Source organism: Amphibalanus amphitrite, unplaced genomic scaffold (assembly GCF_019059575.1).
Source record: "Amphibalanus amphitrite isolate SeventyFive unplaced genomic scaffold, NRLGWU_Aamphi_draft 000046F_arrow, whole genome shotgun sequence".
Lineage (NCBI taxonomy): Eukaryota > Metazoa > Arthropoda > Thecostraca > Balanomorpha > Balanidae > Amphibalanus > Amphibalanus amphitrite.
The window spans coordinates 602,150-618,783 of NW_024881542.1; the positions used below are offsets into that span (position 1 = coordinate 602,150).

The 16,634-nt window shown below is 52.7% G+C and overlaps 1 protein-coding gene across 1 annotated transcript in view; it reads right to left on the bottom strand.

The window, feature by feature from the left end:
- Positions 1-16,634, bottom strand: part of LOC122377512 (furin-like protease 2) — a 33,898-nt gene that overhangs the window by 14,851 nt on the left and 2,413 nt on the right. The window lies entirely within an intron of this gene.

Sequence of the window (16,634 nt, forward strand, 5' to 3'; positions counted from 1 at the left end):
TATATTTGTTCTGTTGTATTTAAATGCTGCGAAGTTGTAGGGGTTCAATAGTGCTGTTATTGTATGACAAAACACGACACAGCTAAAAACTTTGTGGAGCTAGACAGCGCAATGAACTTCAGCATGATTTAAAAGGAAAAAACTAGTTTCAACGGCAAACAATGCGCTGGAGACAGCCGAGTCATCCCAACAGTGCACGATGACGACTCTTACAGGTTAATGCGCACTCAAATTCCAGCGATGGTGCAGCCAAACGATCATCATCGGGTCGAAACAGGTAAAAACCGGACCATTTCACAACCCGAGTCGAGTCGGGCCCAGCCGGTAATTGTCGTGCAAAAGTACCGGTCGGGGCTCCGCGGCCGAGCCGCACAACGCGTCTGGCTATCGGCAAAAATCGGCAGCGTAGGAGACGCGACCACTGACTGAACCAAGCCGACGGTGACGGCGGATTGGCGGCGCCGGTGCAGTATTGTGGGGCCGAACTGCAGCGGGAGACGAGAAAAAGCCACGACGACGTGAAAATTGGCCATAGAGACGGTCAACGGATACTTCTTGGCTGAGCTGACGTCGCGTCGGCGATGGCTCATTTTACTCAGCTTTGAGGATGATGACGATGTTTTTGCGATGCAGAAATTGCGGTGAAATATGGTGAAGCTAGCGATGTTTAGGGAGATCGGAGTGTGACGAATGGCTGCTGGATTCGGTGATTTACCTCAACAAGAAACCTGTCGCCGATAGGGTCAAAAATTGAAAATCGACGTAGTATACCTGTTATAAGAAAACAAACACCAGTAGGCGGGAGAGCAGCCTCGCAGGGGCTCGCTCGCCGCCGCCACGCGGCTCCGCTGATTGTCAGGGACACCTTCCGGTGGCATCCGAGCGCGGATCCAGAGTTCCGGACCGGCTGACCCGAGCTGAGCCGGGGGCCACAGATTGCGGCCGACGCGCCGCCACCAGTCGTAATCCGACGACGACCCTTGAGCGGCAATATCCGCAACAGTCGGCGAGCCTACCGGCCACCTCGGAACTGGGGCTCAGCACGGTCGCGATCCGGAACCAAAGGCGCCTGGTTTCTGGGGAGGGGTGGGAGCTGGGAACTGTACTGCAGCCGCAGTTGCTGTGCAGCTTCACTGGAGCTTGACTGCGGCTGAAAGCTCCCACGCTCTGTGCCGTTCACAGAAAGGGGAAAATCTCTGGGGCTGAAGCTTCTTAAGTATGGTGGTCGGAGCGGAACAATCGGATTGAAAGCCTGTTATTGCAGACGGCTGCGAGTTGCGAAAGCTGCACAAGTCGGGAGCGGCGTGGAGGAGGGCTTAGACACCGGCACCGCAACTCCAACAACGAGTAATGCATTTGTGAAGAGGGATATTGAAAGCCCTCGTCGACAACTTCGACCCGCAGCGCGTCGACAGCTTCAACAAATCCCCGGCCGGCGACCTAGCATCCGGTAGCAGAACGATGCAACTGATGCAAATCTTGTCAATCCTCGTCCCAATGCGGGCATACAGATCTATTGACAACTGTTGCGCGAACAAATGCCATCGGCTTTCACGCGTCTACATTCCTGTTCAGGATCAACATTTTCCGACACCGTGACGAGGAAGACCATTCCGCTGCACCGTCTGGTCGCTTTCCTCCAGCCGCCTGTGTGTATGTCTGTCTGCGCGCTACCGGCAGCCACCGGAGCGTGCTCTCCTGCCAATGTCAGTCCCACGCACAAGGGGGAAAAGCTCAAAAAATTGAGCGCTCAAAAAATTGAGCGGGCCCCATTATGAAGGAATAGGCGAAACGATGGTATTTTACAATGCCGTTAGCGTCACACTACGGCAAATATCGTATCCAAATAAGGTATCAATGGCAAGAGAGAGCAACAAGGTTTTTTCTCTAACACCCGCCGTGATAATTCATATCGGTGTTTTTGGAAAGAAAATGCCCTAAAGACGCTCAACTTTTTGAGCGCCACTTGTCGTTCGGGACCGCGATACTCAATAAATTGAGCGCCACGACAGACGACAGTCAGCTGGCGCTCAAAAAATTGAGTGCCGGCCAGCATCTACACTCAATTTTTTGAGCGTTCTCCGTGACAGGTGAAGCCGGTACTGGCTGCCATTTTTGATGTTATGTTCGTTGAAATACGTTAAACTGAGTTGAAACAGAAATGCAGTAAGTTGAATGCTACGTGGTACCTAAACTTTTCACAAACCCATGGCATCATGTCACATTTTCCGCTAGTAGTTTTATCGGTCGCCTTTCGGATTCGGCACACCTCAAATAATTATACAGGGCTTGAATAATCCGTATGAATACTGTATTGATATTCTCTCACTGTACTGGGAGAAGGGAATACGTGAATACAGAAAGATATCCACCCACGCTTGAATATTGGAGAATTATAGCAGGAAAAACTGTATTGCCACGGTTACAACTTACAAGGCTATTGGCCGCAAACAAACAAAAATACTATACAATGTGGGTTAGATTCACAAACATCATCAAGTGTGGAACACAGAGACGAGCAAAACAACATCACATTATCGCATGCCAGCCCGACCACATTGGAACCGGGTGACCTGCGACCGGAACCTGCGTCTTGCCAGCATACATCACAAAAGCAGGAGGCAGTGTCGTACTGCTTTGATATAAACGACCTAAGCTCGGACTAAGCTAATCATTATCAAATCCTTAACATGTAAAGGACGAATGGAAACATCGAGTCTCAGACCAGCAGTAGCAACCATCACAGTAGCAACATCACAAAGAACACGCGGCATTTTCAGACAGCCGTTTTGTTATCGGGCTACAGGCGGCGACGGCGTGGTTGCAGACCAGCTGCGAGGTAGCGGCGTGCGGGCAAAAGGCGCGGGCACACCTCCATGTGGCCGTGCGGACAGTGCGCGGTCGGCGTCGCATAGTGGGCGGCATCGGGCTGTCCCGGGGCCGTCGAAGCCGCACAGGTTGTCGGCGCATGTGGGCGCGCGCGGTCACCACGGCCAGCTGCTCACCGCCAGCACAGACTGCGCAGCGTCGCCGCTCCGCCGGCCAGAACACGCAGACAACCCTTCTTGCAGTCGCACAACACGTCGCCAAACTCATTCACCTGCTCCACCATGTTGTTGATGTCACTTAGTCGTTCAAGTTGTGGCTCGTGCCGTCGAGCATGACCTGCCCGATCGGACACGGGTCAGCGGCTTCTGCTCCAGCGAAGTCTTCATCTTGGTGACGTCTTGCTGATCTCCACAAAGGCTGAGCAGATGATCTTACCCACAGGGACGGCCGACGTCCTCGCCAGCGACCGCTTGGTTGTGCAGACCTGCCAGAAAAAGAAAAGCTGTTTGGTGATCTCAAACGATTTTTTTCTTTATGCAGTGGAACAAAATGAAAAATACGTCATACAACAGGAACTAAAAAAAGATGCAGCCTAGGTCGTCTAAGAAATGGGTGCAACATTGATAAAATTCTTCATTGAATGAATTCTGCAAATACTTTTGATACAATGTGTGGTGATTATAAGGAGACCACTTTACTATAAAATTCCTCAGGATTCCCTATCTGGACCTGTCAAAAAATCCTGACTGCACACCAACAATGAGCATTAAATCCGAAACCTCTACCAGGTACCTAGGGATAATTAAATTCTGATTCAGAAAATATTTCACATCATACAAATAAAAAACCTTTACTATATTGAAACTGAAAATGTGATGCCGATCCAGTGACCTAAGGGTCTCAAAGTATAATAATGAATTAATCTATTATAAATTTGGTGGTGACTGCCGACTGGCGTCTGGCGGCCTAGACCTTCAGGCTTAAAAGTGGCCTTCCTTTTCCGTTGACTTCGATCCTCCAGATGGAAATGATATAAAGGATCATTTTTATCTTATTTAATATGAGCCAGTCAGCAAAGTGGCTATCCTGTTTCAGCATTCACACACACAATAGTTGACTGTCAGTCTGTCATGCTGTCAGTGTTGTGAAGTAACGAAGGAGTTGAGTTTTGTTGATTATAAATTGTGATGTTATGTAAAGGACTGGAAAATGAATGTGAAAACTATGGAAACATATTGGCAGAGTATTGTCACTTACTATCAGGACATATGGATAGAGAATACACTCAAATAAATAAGAAATGCCAAATATCAAGGTATTCAATCACTGATAGCAGTGGACTATCATATGTTTTAATGTCAATTATATGAAAGTTAAGACTGAAACTACCTTTTACCTCATCATACCTAATGAAAAATTGTGTGAAGAAAACATTCACAGCCTCTTTGAAGCACTTAGACCACTATAAAACAAAAATTTTCACGTAAATATGTTGTGTCTCCTTCCTTCAAAACATCATATCGGATGGCGCCACTTTCGTCGACAGTTACTTATCTGCACGCAAATCGAGGAAAACGTGAATTGATTGACGTTTACGTGTTTCCAAATTTAAAATCACAGCATATTCAAACTTTTCAGTGTACCTTTTAACATCTAAGTATAACTAAAACGATAAAAACTTACCTTCAACACAAGGACGACGACAACCACGCGACCGGAGACGTCGCGACGAAATAAACAAACGGCGCCGCCAAATGAAAAATATTCTCCGATATGGGTAATGTGAAATTGAGTCGCAATCATTTTGGGTAGTATGAAAAATGCTCTTTCCAACAGAACCCTAGTAAAAAACGTGAATGGACAAAAAAATAACTTTTATTTCGACATAAATATTGGCCTGTTTTTAGGTCATCCTGGTATGCCGTAAGATTTCGACCTATAAATTGGTGTTCCCCCAATCATTGAAGCTTGAGCAGTGAAAAATATGAAAGCCTAATCTGTTTTGCATCATTAGTGATTCTCCTAGGGTGTTGCCATTTCTCCCTAGGTGTTGCGAGTTGCTTTTGCAAAACGTGTTCCTGAAACGGCTCAATTTTTTGAGCCCTCAGCATTACGCCTATGGGAGCCTCTGACGTCACACGCTCAATATTTTGAGCGCTCAATAATTTGAGCTTTTCCCCCTTGTGCGTGGGACTGATGTGTGCTCCCCTCTCGACCCGGCGCGCGGAGACCGGCGCGGAGGTGAGGCGGGGGAGTGGGCGGGCCGTGCGGCGCCGCCGTATGTCCTCGGGGCCAGCGTTGTGCTCCGTTCCCCGCCCTCGACCGGCGCCCGGTAACAGAGCACTAACGTCCGGCGGCTACTGCCTCTGCCGTAACGTTTCCTCGACTCGGAGTGGCCACACGCGCCAGGTGCGGCGCCACGCCCGGGCGACAGCGGTGGGTGCGGCCGGCCGCTGCACCGCCTGCTGTCCAGTGTCCAGTGTCCAGTGTCCAGGGTCCAAGGACCGGGTCAGCTGGAGGTGCTGCAGAGTCGGAAGGCGGCGGCTGGAGGCGCGGACGGAAGGCGGAGCTAAGGAGCTGGAGGGCGGAGGCGGGGTTCGATCGTGACTACATTTCTCGTGCAGCAAGAAAGGAGCGTGGGAATGCGAATTGGGGCGTTGTCCTCGGCTGGAACCCCGCTGCAGCAAGTTAGCTCAGGTAAGGGTACGCGCAGGGCTCTATCTATTTGCACACAAGCTACCTCTTGAAGTCAAGATTTGAATCAGTCTGCAACAATATACGAGTTCTTACCCCCGAGAGAGGCTGCAGTCCGCACACCAATCAGTTTTCGTACGCCGCAAATTATCTCAACTCAAGGCCAGGGTGACCCGCGATTATTTGGAGGCTCTAACAAAGAACTTGTTTACTTGAGCCCGGGCTGCAGGATTGTTGCCAGGTGGGCGACAAAAGATGTTACGCAACGCTGCAACTTCACTTGTGGGTTTGCAATGCCGTTCAGGGACGTATATATGACGCTAACCACATTATTCTGCATTGCTGCACCTATGTTAGCCATTTCAGATAAGTAGCGCTGCTCCTTTCTGAGGTGCCATGTGCGGCACAGGAACCGGACGCCAGATCGAAATCGACGCCGGCCGTAAAATGTCCCCATGTTTGGAGCCCCGGATACCGTGGCAAAGGAGCCGGAGTTGGACCCAGACACGGCATGTCCAGTTAGTCGAACTGTAACGTAACAATGCGCGGTAACCACGACACGGCGGTGGAACGTAAAGGCGATGGAGATGTCGCAATAGAAAAATACGCGGTGTGTACCGAAGCGAAGCGTCGACTCGACTTCTATCGGCGAAGCAGAGCGGAATCGAACCAGTTTCAGCCATCGTTAAGTTTCGTGAGGCATAATTGCCTTTGGTATATTGTCTTACGTTAGACATGTATGTAAATACACCTGGCTTTGCATCTGCAAGTGTGCCCAACCAGCACTAAACATTGTCACGTAGGTCAAGAGAGAAAAATCAAAACCCAGACGGTGACAACAGTTTTATTTCATAGTACCTATTCTTATAGCACAGTTGAAAGGCAACGAAACGGTAGCAGCGGCTCCGTACTGAGCGAACAGAACAAATGACAACCAATTGAGACCGAGCGATAGCTTGCTGCATGCCGCTCAAAATTCCAAACCACTATCCAAAGCCGCATACCTAACTGCCTTTTGGTGAGCATTATAACCCAGCAGCACTCAATTTGGTTCGGTGGACATGCAATTACATGCCTTAAATGGAAAGGGGTGGTTCAACCAATGGCCATACAAGGGGCCGACTGTAATCAATGTTTCTGTGAGCTGTAATTTCACGCAAAGATATGACGAATTTCATATAGTCAAGTTATGTTGTTCACAATGCTTTCGAAGCACATAATATCTGGCACGCTGTAGGTGATCATTTCGTTTACACGTGTCCGCCCGCACCAGCGTCTGCGGCCGAATGGCCCCTTCTCGCATGGTCCTAGTGCGCGCTCGGGCGCCTCGCGCAGTCGTCCACACCACAAACGTCATGCCCGCTGACCGCGCTCATTTTCGACCGATAAAGGCCTATACAGGTCTACGATACTCGAGTCGTCACTCTCCGTAACTCTGAAGGTGATCATTTCGCTAAGCTCCTTCGGTGTTTCGTATGGCTACACCACTTAGCTACACCCATTAAAGGCACTTTTCGGTACCACGGTGACCTCTAGCGGTGACTTGATATACCGTGTCGCGCCATCCGCGGCGACTGCTGGTCCTGCTCTCCTCCTCCTCGTGTCGTGTCTGTTCACTCACACGTCAGAGGCGGCGGGGCGGCAGCTCAGCCGTCTCCCCGGCGGCGGCGCAGAGCTGGAAAACCCGAGCGACTGGTGCGCCGGGAGCGCGACCGACCAACCGTGTCGCGCGCTGACGAGCTGCGGCGATCGCGGTGACAGCGGCGGCGTCTGCGGCGCGACGGGAAGGATACACCGCGCCACTGGCTGTCCTTGAACCGGCGCGTCCACTGTTTGCTCGGCCGGCCACCGGCTCAGGAACCACCGGACGGCAAACTGCCACCGGCGACGTCCGCGCGCCTGTGAGGCATCACTGCGCCACGGAACGCGCCCCGAACCCGCCGAGGTCACAGACACGGTCTGCACGCACCGGCGGCGCCCCGCGCCCCACCGCCCACGCGTGTCAGCTGGGGCATGGGCGCCATTCCTGCAGCGAGCCCTCGTATCACCCGGAGAACTCGAGCTCCCGGGGAGGGCACAAAGTGATCCCACCGGAGCTTTGCGCGAGATCGTACCGACCACTCAAGGCAACGTGTTGACGTCATAAGCGGATGGGACAGCACCTGAGCTGGACAAAGCTGCCCCAGCAGCGGAAAGACCCGCTTCCGCATAGCACGGATGACGGCGGACATGAGATCTGAACCCGCGTCACAACTGATCTCCAGGTCATTCTGAGCTGGAAGCTCTAACATGCCTGTCGGCTTGTAATGATGTGATTTCGTGGCGGCAAAGCACATTCCCAACTCAAAGTAAACGGCAAGTTAAAACCAGGAACAATGAACCAAATGCAAGAGCGCAAATGTTCTTGGTTTGCCCGACATAAAAGTAAAATGGTACAAAGTACACATGGCTGAAGATATGGCCATCATGGGGACATTTCACGGTTACAAGCCGACACACTCTCTCGTTACCTTTCCATTGCTCACTCAACCGTAGCTCCTCTGAACAGTTAACACAAGCCATATAATTCGCACCTGGCTTCAGCAAAGATCGGGACAGCGATTGGAGCCATAAAGATCGACCCACAATCTATCAATCGCCAAGGCGTGGTGACGGCTTAGACTCGCCATCCGTCATCTCTCTGTCCCCCCCCCCCCTCTCTCCCTGGGCGTGGGAGGGGCGATGAGGCCGGCCGGGTCAGGTGCCACAGACACCTCCGATCTGGGTCAGGCTACGCCCGGCCACAGTCCATTTCACAAGCGCGCGTGTGTTGCAACTGCCCGCGCCCGAGTCGCGACTCCGACTCCGACCCCGACCGGCCGACCGGCGCGCTGCTCGAGGAAGCGGAAATGCTGGCCGGTGCGCTCAGGGGGGTGGTGGGTGTGGACCGAGACGTGCACCCACTGCACACTGCACAGTGCACACAGTGCACACCGTGCACCGGGTTCAGACTGACGTGACACAGCGGGCCCAAACGAAAAGGCTCCGAACGTGAGTCATGCGTCTCGTGCGTGACAGAAACGGGAAAAAGAATGGCTATTCGAGGTATTTGTGAGCGCCGTGCTATTAGCAGCGAGCTGCTGCTGTGCACTAAGCAAGGGTCGTATTATGCAGAACAGCGCGCGTTCAGCACGACAAAGTGCACTGCCAAGTTACTAGCTCAGCAGTCTCAGCCTAGGTTAATAACAGGCGACTTTCGTGAAGTCATGAACTTGGGTCAATACCGCGGCACTCGCGAACGACTGTCCAATCAATACTGCCAACTAGTCAAAGAAACAAACGTTAAAAACCGACTTGACTCAGCAATGCCACTCTAAAATGCCGAAAAATGCAGCTCATAAACGCATAGCATCATATTTTTCGAGGAAAAAGGCATTGGCGGAATCGGTAGACGAGGGGACAGATGAGGTCGCTCTAATTAGTTCTCAGGGATCATATCAACAAACCAATTGAAACCAGGTGAGCGGGGATAGCACTCACACAGGTCAAGTTTCTGCAATGCCTCGCTTTAACATCCTGTGAATGGCTTATTTATAATTTGACAATCATACTGGAAGGATAACAGTTGCCACTTGTAATGTAAAGCACTGCAGTTATGCCAGAATCGGGGCAGAGCCGCCTCGATTTGGCTTCTGTTGAAATCAGCATAACGCCACATGGATCACCGGGGAGGCATTCACAGGCGATGTGAAATGGTGCCACGACCGGAGCCAATTCAATCACCGGGCGTCACGGCCGAGAAAAGGTCAATCCTGGGTTCCTGTCTGGGAAGATATAGATGATACTTTTTGTGGTACACCCACCGCACTGTTCATGTCTAAAACCATTATTATTGCATTGCAATATATGGAAGTCAGTCGCATAAAACATAGTAAGCCTTTTCTTTTATTTATATTTTTATTATATATTTATACTTTATATTTGTGAAACATAAATCACGCTTATTCTTAACTCCGCTGACAGGTGTAGTCTGGAAAGTCATCTGGCAAATGGCCACCGCTCAGTTTTTCCCCATTACCATTACTAATCGGCGACCTTCCCCTCCCCGACATCTCGGCGCCCGCGTTCCCCGCCCCCCTGCGTCCCGGGCGAGCCGCCGGTTGTGTGGCGAAAGGGACGGATCACATCCGATAGTGGTTCGCCAATCACCAATGAGAGCCGCCGACGGCGCTGGCCGTCCTACTGACCTAGGCAGCCGGTCGGCCGGTCGGCAGGCTCAGCGCCGGTCGCTAGGTAAGCTCGGCGGACCAGGTGACCGCTCGGACCGGGCCGGGGCAGCCTCACCCGGCCGCCGCGCGCACCAGACATGGCTGAATGGCCGGTGATACAGCTCAGAGCATGGCTGACCGACCTGGGACACCACTCACAGCTGACCGGCCAGGGACACCGCTCACAGCTCACAGTACGTATAGCCCAGAGCATGGCTGACTGGTGGGGACACCACTCACAGCTGACCGGCCTGGGACACCACTCACAGTACGTATAGCCCAGCTGACCCCGGCGCGGGAGAGAGGTCCGCACGGAGTCGGACGACATGCTGACCGTGACCGAGCAGCATAACTGGTACTGACTGTGTCTGTGAAACAGGTGCCTCGTGGCACAGCGTCATCGGTGATACACTGTGATTTCCTAGCGATTCGTTCAAGCGTAACTGATCCCGCCGCGGCATGTTACGACCACTTTCAGGCATGTTACTCCAACAAATAACAGTCTCTCTATTGGTTTCACTTACATTACATCTATTAACGTCCACTTACAACATTGCATGCTAATCCGAAGCTTCTCTCTCCCTCTCTCTCTCCCTCTCCCTCTCCCTCTCCCTCTCCCTCTCCCTCTCCCTCTCCCTCTCTCCCTCTCTCTCTCTCTCTCCTCTCCCCACTGTTTAGTCTGCAACAACCCAGCACTGACTTGCTCCGTCTCCGTAGATCAAAACCGGTGGTGGCATCACGGTGTATCTCACCACGCTAACCGTGATGTGCATTTGTTAACTCTGAGCGCACACCGACAAAGAGAAAAGCTCTCCTCACGAATAAGCAGGGAGCCTACAGAAGCGATAGTTGATTGGTGGCTGCCAGATGAAAGTAGCCAGCCAGGGCGGCAGAAGACAGGACTCCCTGCCATGTCTGTAGGACATATCGCATGCACCTGCGTCATACATGTAAGACAACATGCATGTCTGCCGGCCAGATCAGACCGGGTAAACGTTGCCGGAAAGAAGTTCGTGCTTCGTATGCAGGCGAACTGCTAATGGTTGGGGGGTGGAGAGTATGACATGATGTACATACACTGTTCAAAGCAATTTCTGATAGTTATTCGGATGGTTTCGAAAGCATTAAAAGATTATAAATCGAATCTTGCCCTTCGATAGAAGAGCTAAATGTAACGCAAGAGGTATGGCTTCAAACGCGCTTGAAAGTGAATGATTGTTGTCGTTCTTTTGATGTACCTAATTGCGATTTAAATCGTCGCCTAAACACTTCAAAAGCGAGACCGTTCGAATCACCTACAGGCTGCAGGCTGCAGCATTTTAAGTTTAATAAATATCTGCTTCTGAACTCTGCCCTCAAATACATATACCTACAAAGAAACCATATATAGGAGTACTGGGTTCCTGCCCCTGCGGCCTTATGCTGCAGGGGTATACCATCTAGCCGAGCTCCGCCTCGCCCCAATGCAATCTGTAAATACCATGATGCAACGCCGTGTTCTGAAAAGGCCGTGATGATGCTCCGTTGCACATCAGTCGTAAATCTCGCAGAAGAACTGTCAGATGTGAGATGAGGAATAGCTTGTATGACCGGCTCCTGAAGATGAGTATCATATACAGAAACTGCACCTCACTGCCCAAACAGTGAATTCACCACCGCTCGTGGGGACAAGCGTCTATTTATTGTTTCAGAGAGCACCATTGTTCTACTGGCTTGTGCATGAGCAAGGCAAACGGTCCCTAGCTGCATGCCTACTGTTAGTGAAATGGCCTCAAATTTGTTCAATATGAACCGATACAATCAACCACTTACTTTTTTACGCAGTTATGAAATGCGTGAGATCATATAAAGATGACTTTTTTAACCCGCGCCCTGGTGGGGTCTGTTTATAACGCGACCTGGTGGGGGGAGGGGCTATTTTTTGCCCCCCCCCCCTCGTATCTCCGAATCTACTGGACGGATCCGCAAAATTCAAACGGCGTTCGAAAGGCCTGTCAAATTTGTTTAAGGAAACCAAATTTCATTGACCTCGGGGTCACCGATGACGTCACAGGTCAGGTCAAAGATGAAATGTTTCACCGTTCACGGGTCTTCTAGGGAATGCGCTATAACACCGAGGAAAACGCATTTTGTCGAGAATCAGCGATAGGGCGTCAGTTGCCTAGTAGATGTGTTGCTATTAGAGGTCACTAACAATACCAGGTTAGGTCACAGGTCAGGTCACCAAGGGTCACGGGTCAGGTCACATGAGCCCAACTTTACTAAGGTTGTGTGATGCATGTTTTATGGCCAATTTTTCATTTCCAACTCAATGGTGTTGGTTATAAGACTATCAGGTACGGCTTAGGTCACTTTCTGGTGAAGTGCAGGTCAAGGTTAGGTCAAGGTCAGGCCAAAAAAGGTCAAATTTTAAAGTTGATAGTTGTGCATAAAATGGGTATTGATTCGATGCAGCTCGTCACGGGGAGTCTAATGGTGGTCTTTGTTTTGCGCTACGGGGTCTAGAATTGCTAGAAATTGAGTTTGAAAATTTGACGTCATCAATTTTGAACAGTTTTTTCGCTATAACTTCGCCAAAAAAAGAGGTATCAATCTCAAATTTGGTATGTGGATGGAAGGCGGTAAGGACTATCACATATATTCCGGTTTTTGCGAAATTCAAAAAACTTTTTGGATTTTTCGATTATTATATCAAAAAAAATATTTTTTTGATTTTTAGGGGTCAAAATCCAAAAATTTCAAAAATCCCAGATAGCAGTTTTGTAGCCCTGTTCATTCTACAGCTTTTATGTCCTTATCATTTTTCTGTATTTGCAAAGCTATAGGCCTGACAGCTCTTCCCGCGAAACCCTTTTTTGGGTCGAAAACGGCAGAACATGACGTCACTCTGACGTCATTTCCGGCCAACCTATCATAGCCTTTGGAAAAATTTTTGGTCACAATGTGTAAAATTGATGTCCGGGAGGGTACTGAAAGTTTGGTGACGATCGGCGCAGCGGTTCTGGAGATATATCGAAAAGTCTGGAGGGGGGGCAAAAAATAGCCCCCCCACCAGGTCGCGGGTTAACAGACAATTTAAGAGGAAACACGCATTCTTTTGTCGTATGCATAGAATATGAATTATTCATCAGTATATCCACGAATATTGTGGGTGATTGATGTGGACCATACACTCCAGTGAATATCATATCGAGGCCCCGTCGATTCGAGTTCAATGTCACTTTCCTGGAAAACCCGGCACAACCAGCTGAAAATATCCGCTCACTTATTCATGCTGGCTTCTTCAGTCAGTCGCCTATCGCTCGGCCTTGACCGCGCCGCCGGCCTGGGGGTCGGGAACCGGTATCTTCGGCCGCCGGCGAGCGCGGCTCCTCGCCGAGACACTCTCCGTGCGTGTCGGGAGTCGGGGTCACGGTAACCGGCTGGGCGTGGGCACACGACACCTCATCAGACAGACATTGAGACCAACGGGACCTCTCCACGGAGAGCTGACGTGACTCCAGAATCGGCCGAGGCCGCGGCATTTTACTCTACACACATTAGACCCAGCAGTGCAGGGCTGGCTGTGACGTCTTGTTTTTACGCCGGCTGGCTTTGAAAGTGCCGCGGCGTGGCACTTCACACCTGCTCGCGGCGCGTTACATTTACCCCGTCTGCCGAAAATCCGTCCGCGATGATCGATGGTCGACCCTGATCCATTAGGTCGCAGCAGGCAGAACGGGCGACCAATGGCGACCCGTCTCAGCCCGGTGACGTCATCTGTGTCCATTAGGTAATGGTATCGGTGTGCTGACGTCATCAGTGTCGATACAGAGCCTAATAAGCTGTGTCCCATAATCAATCTGCTCCCGGAGAAGATTCACTGGGATAACGTAAGGCCGTCTCTGCGGGTATATCGACCAGCCTGTAAGACCGATGCGGCACTTTCGGTCCAGGATACCACTCACCGTATTCGACATTTACGTTGCGGTGTCGGTATCGCTTAGGCTATCACATAGACCACGAGTTTCCCCATTTGCAATTCGTTTGTGTTTGCCGGTCTGAAGCAACGGCGTCGAAGCATAAACGAGGCCGGGATCATGGCATGATTGAAGTGTGACTGGCTGTTTAGTGTTCGTGGCGTCACTTTGCGCCTGATAGCGACACGTCCGTGTCATGTCGTTCGTAGTGAATCCAGGGTTGACCGAGGCGGATCTCGGGTCGCAGCGGGTCGGTGCCTCTGCTTTCTCCTGCATCAACATACCAGCGAGCTCGGTAGAACTCCTCACTTAGAACACCTGTCCGGCACTCTACACGTTCGTCAAGCGTTCATCACACGACCTCTCCAGGGCGGCGAGCAGCAATGACACACCACGGACGGCGGCCTTGGGCTGAGGGTGAGGCGGCCTGCCACGTCACATCGGAAAAAGACGGACGAGGGACGGAGTGCGGGGAACGGACCTCGCCGGATCCGCGCCGGTGGTCACTTTGTTGTGAACGTCTACCACAACAGAGACTTCCCGCCGCAGCTCCACCCTATCCGTGACCTTGGCGCCGAGGTTGCTGGCAACTATGATGGCGGTGTCTGTGGTCGAAGCTGGCGCGCGTAGGTAACGAGACAGTCCGGCCGCGGATGGGTCGCTGGAGGTCGTCTCTCGGCCTCGGCGGTCGGGACAGCTGACCCAGGTTGATGTCGTAACCCGTCCCCGGCGCCAGGCTGGCGCCGACCTCAGGACACCGACGCCATGGTGCTCGGACGGCGGAGGCTCCAGCGGTGGAGGGTGCAGAGACACGTCCCACTAGTACGGCACCTGCTCGACGCCTCGCGTGAAATGTCCGCCAGACCCGGACAAAGCCAGGATGACGTTGGCGCTGCGATGAGCGATGGAGCCCTGGGAGGAGCCGGCGCCGCTGAGAAGTGATTTACACACCATCTGGGCAGCAGGGCTCCGCCACAGCCGCTGCCATGTTGTGCAAACGCCGCGCGGGAGCAGCCACTCGTTTAACAATGGCATGTCACCATTGCGGAATCAGTCACTAGTTACGACCTAAACGTGGGTCTACGAGCTCCGACAGCGTCACAGTGTGAATGACATTGTGCCGTGGAACCTTTCTCAAGAAACGGTAACCGGAAAATGACTTGCTCATGTCTCCTAATTGTTACTGCACGCATGGGAGCGTTCTATACTGTTGGATTAGTGCTAGATTTACCAAAGCAGGATTTTTAGGTCAGCAGATCTCGATTGCCTGTGAGGAACGTCGATTACAAACAAACCATCAAACGATATAGGATGCGTTTATGCTAATCATCGGGATGTTTCTGCGCAAGCAGACTTGGGCGCCATAACAGTTATTCTTATCGACATCATTATGCAAACATCCGAATAGCTGGGAGGGCTTGCACGTGTTTGCAGATGGAAGTTGAGTATCCAAATCGCCGCGAGTTCGCGGGCTACCCGCCGGATGCTTGTACATACCAAATTCTGCGAACAGCCAAGCTTGAGCGACGTGCCAAGATGCCGCTAGGTATTGGATTCAGCAATCCGCCTCCTCAGCTGCCCGCTGTCTAAACACCGTAGCTCCAAAATACATGGTCGAAATGATAAGAGGGACTTTATATAACTGAATCCGTTTTTTTGCAGCTTTGTGAAAAAAGAATGCAGATAACGACTTAATTCTACAATGCAAGCAGCAATCTGTTCACCGTTGCGTACACACGTTTGCCGGCACGTGAGCTGGAGATACGGGATCGCCTTAGCGACGTGTTCGTGCCGTGTTCTCAGGGTCGAGCCGCGTCTGACCCAGCCCTGACGGAGGGCCGCCTCTGGGTCAGTGACGCTCATTTCCCGGAGAGCTTGGCCCCCTCCGGGTCAGTGACGCTCTGCGCTCGGAGAGCCTGGCCCCCTCCGGGTCAGTGACGCTCTGCGCTCGGAGAGCCTGGCCCCCTCCGGGTCAGTGTCGCTCTGCGCTCGGGTCGCTTTGCGCTCGGAGAGCTTGGCCCCCTCTGGGTCAGCGTCGCTCCGAGCTCGGTCTGAATGCCGGGCCGACACCGGGTCACACTCGCCCGTGTGCACCGGGTCACAGTCGCCCGTGTGCACCGGGTCACAGTCGCCCGTGTGCACGTCTCGTGAGGGCTTTCACTTTCTCACCACCGGCGGCAGCGTGCAGCGGCTGCGGGTCGGGCTCGGCACGGCGCGAGGGCCGCAGTGTCCACGGGAGCTGACCGCGACTGGCGGCGGTTTGCGTGCCGAGACGGTCTGGCACGGGGATGTGTCCGAGCTAATGGGTTGTTAGCCGGCGTGTGGGTCGGACAAGGCCGTCTAGGGATGCGCTGAGTGGTGCTCCCTGAGCCGCTGTCTCGGGTTGGCGCGGCGCCGCTCTCGTTTTCAGCGGCCCTTCGCCGGATGTTGTGAATACGGCGCCGTCCGACCCGCGCGTCAATTAGACGGTGGGCGTGAGAGCCGCCGCGGCCTCGGCTGTTTTTACCAGAGACGGGGGAACGCGACCCTCGCGGTGACCGTGATTCCGTGACGTCTCGGTCAGGGGCGGTCAGGTGGCGCGCCGCCCCGCCCCCAGTCACGGAGCTCGGGCCCACCTGCCCCCCCCCCCCCCCCCAGGTCCCCGGTCACGGTTCGCCGCCCGCGCCGGCCCGAAGCCATGGGAGACTGGTGAGCGCCGGCCGCGTCAGCCCGCCAGGAAGCCGACAGTCAGCGGCCATCGGCGAAACGAAACCAAACGAGCCGAGAGAGCACGACCGAAAAACTGACCTTGGGCCGCGCCGGTGTGGCGCCGGCGGGTCAGTGTTTCGTGTCGCGCGCGCGCGCGAGAGAGGCGGCGGCTGGGGGCGGGGTGAGGAAACCGGCCCGCTCGTGGGAAGGTTACGGC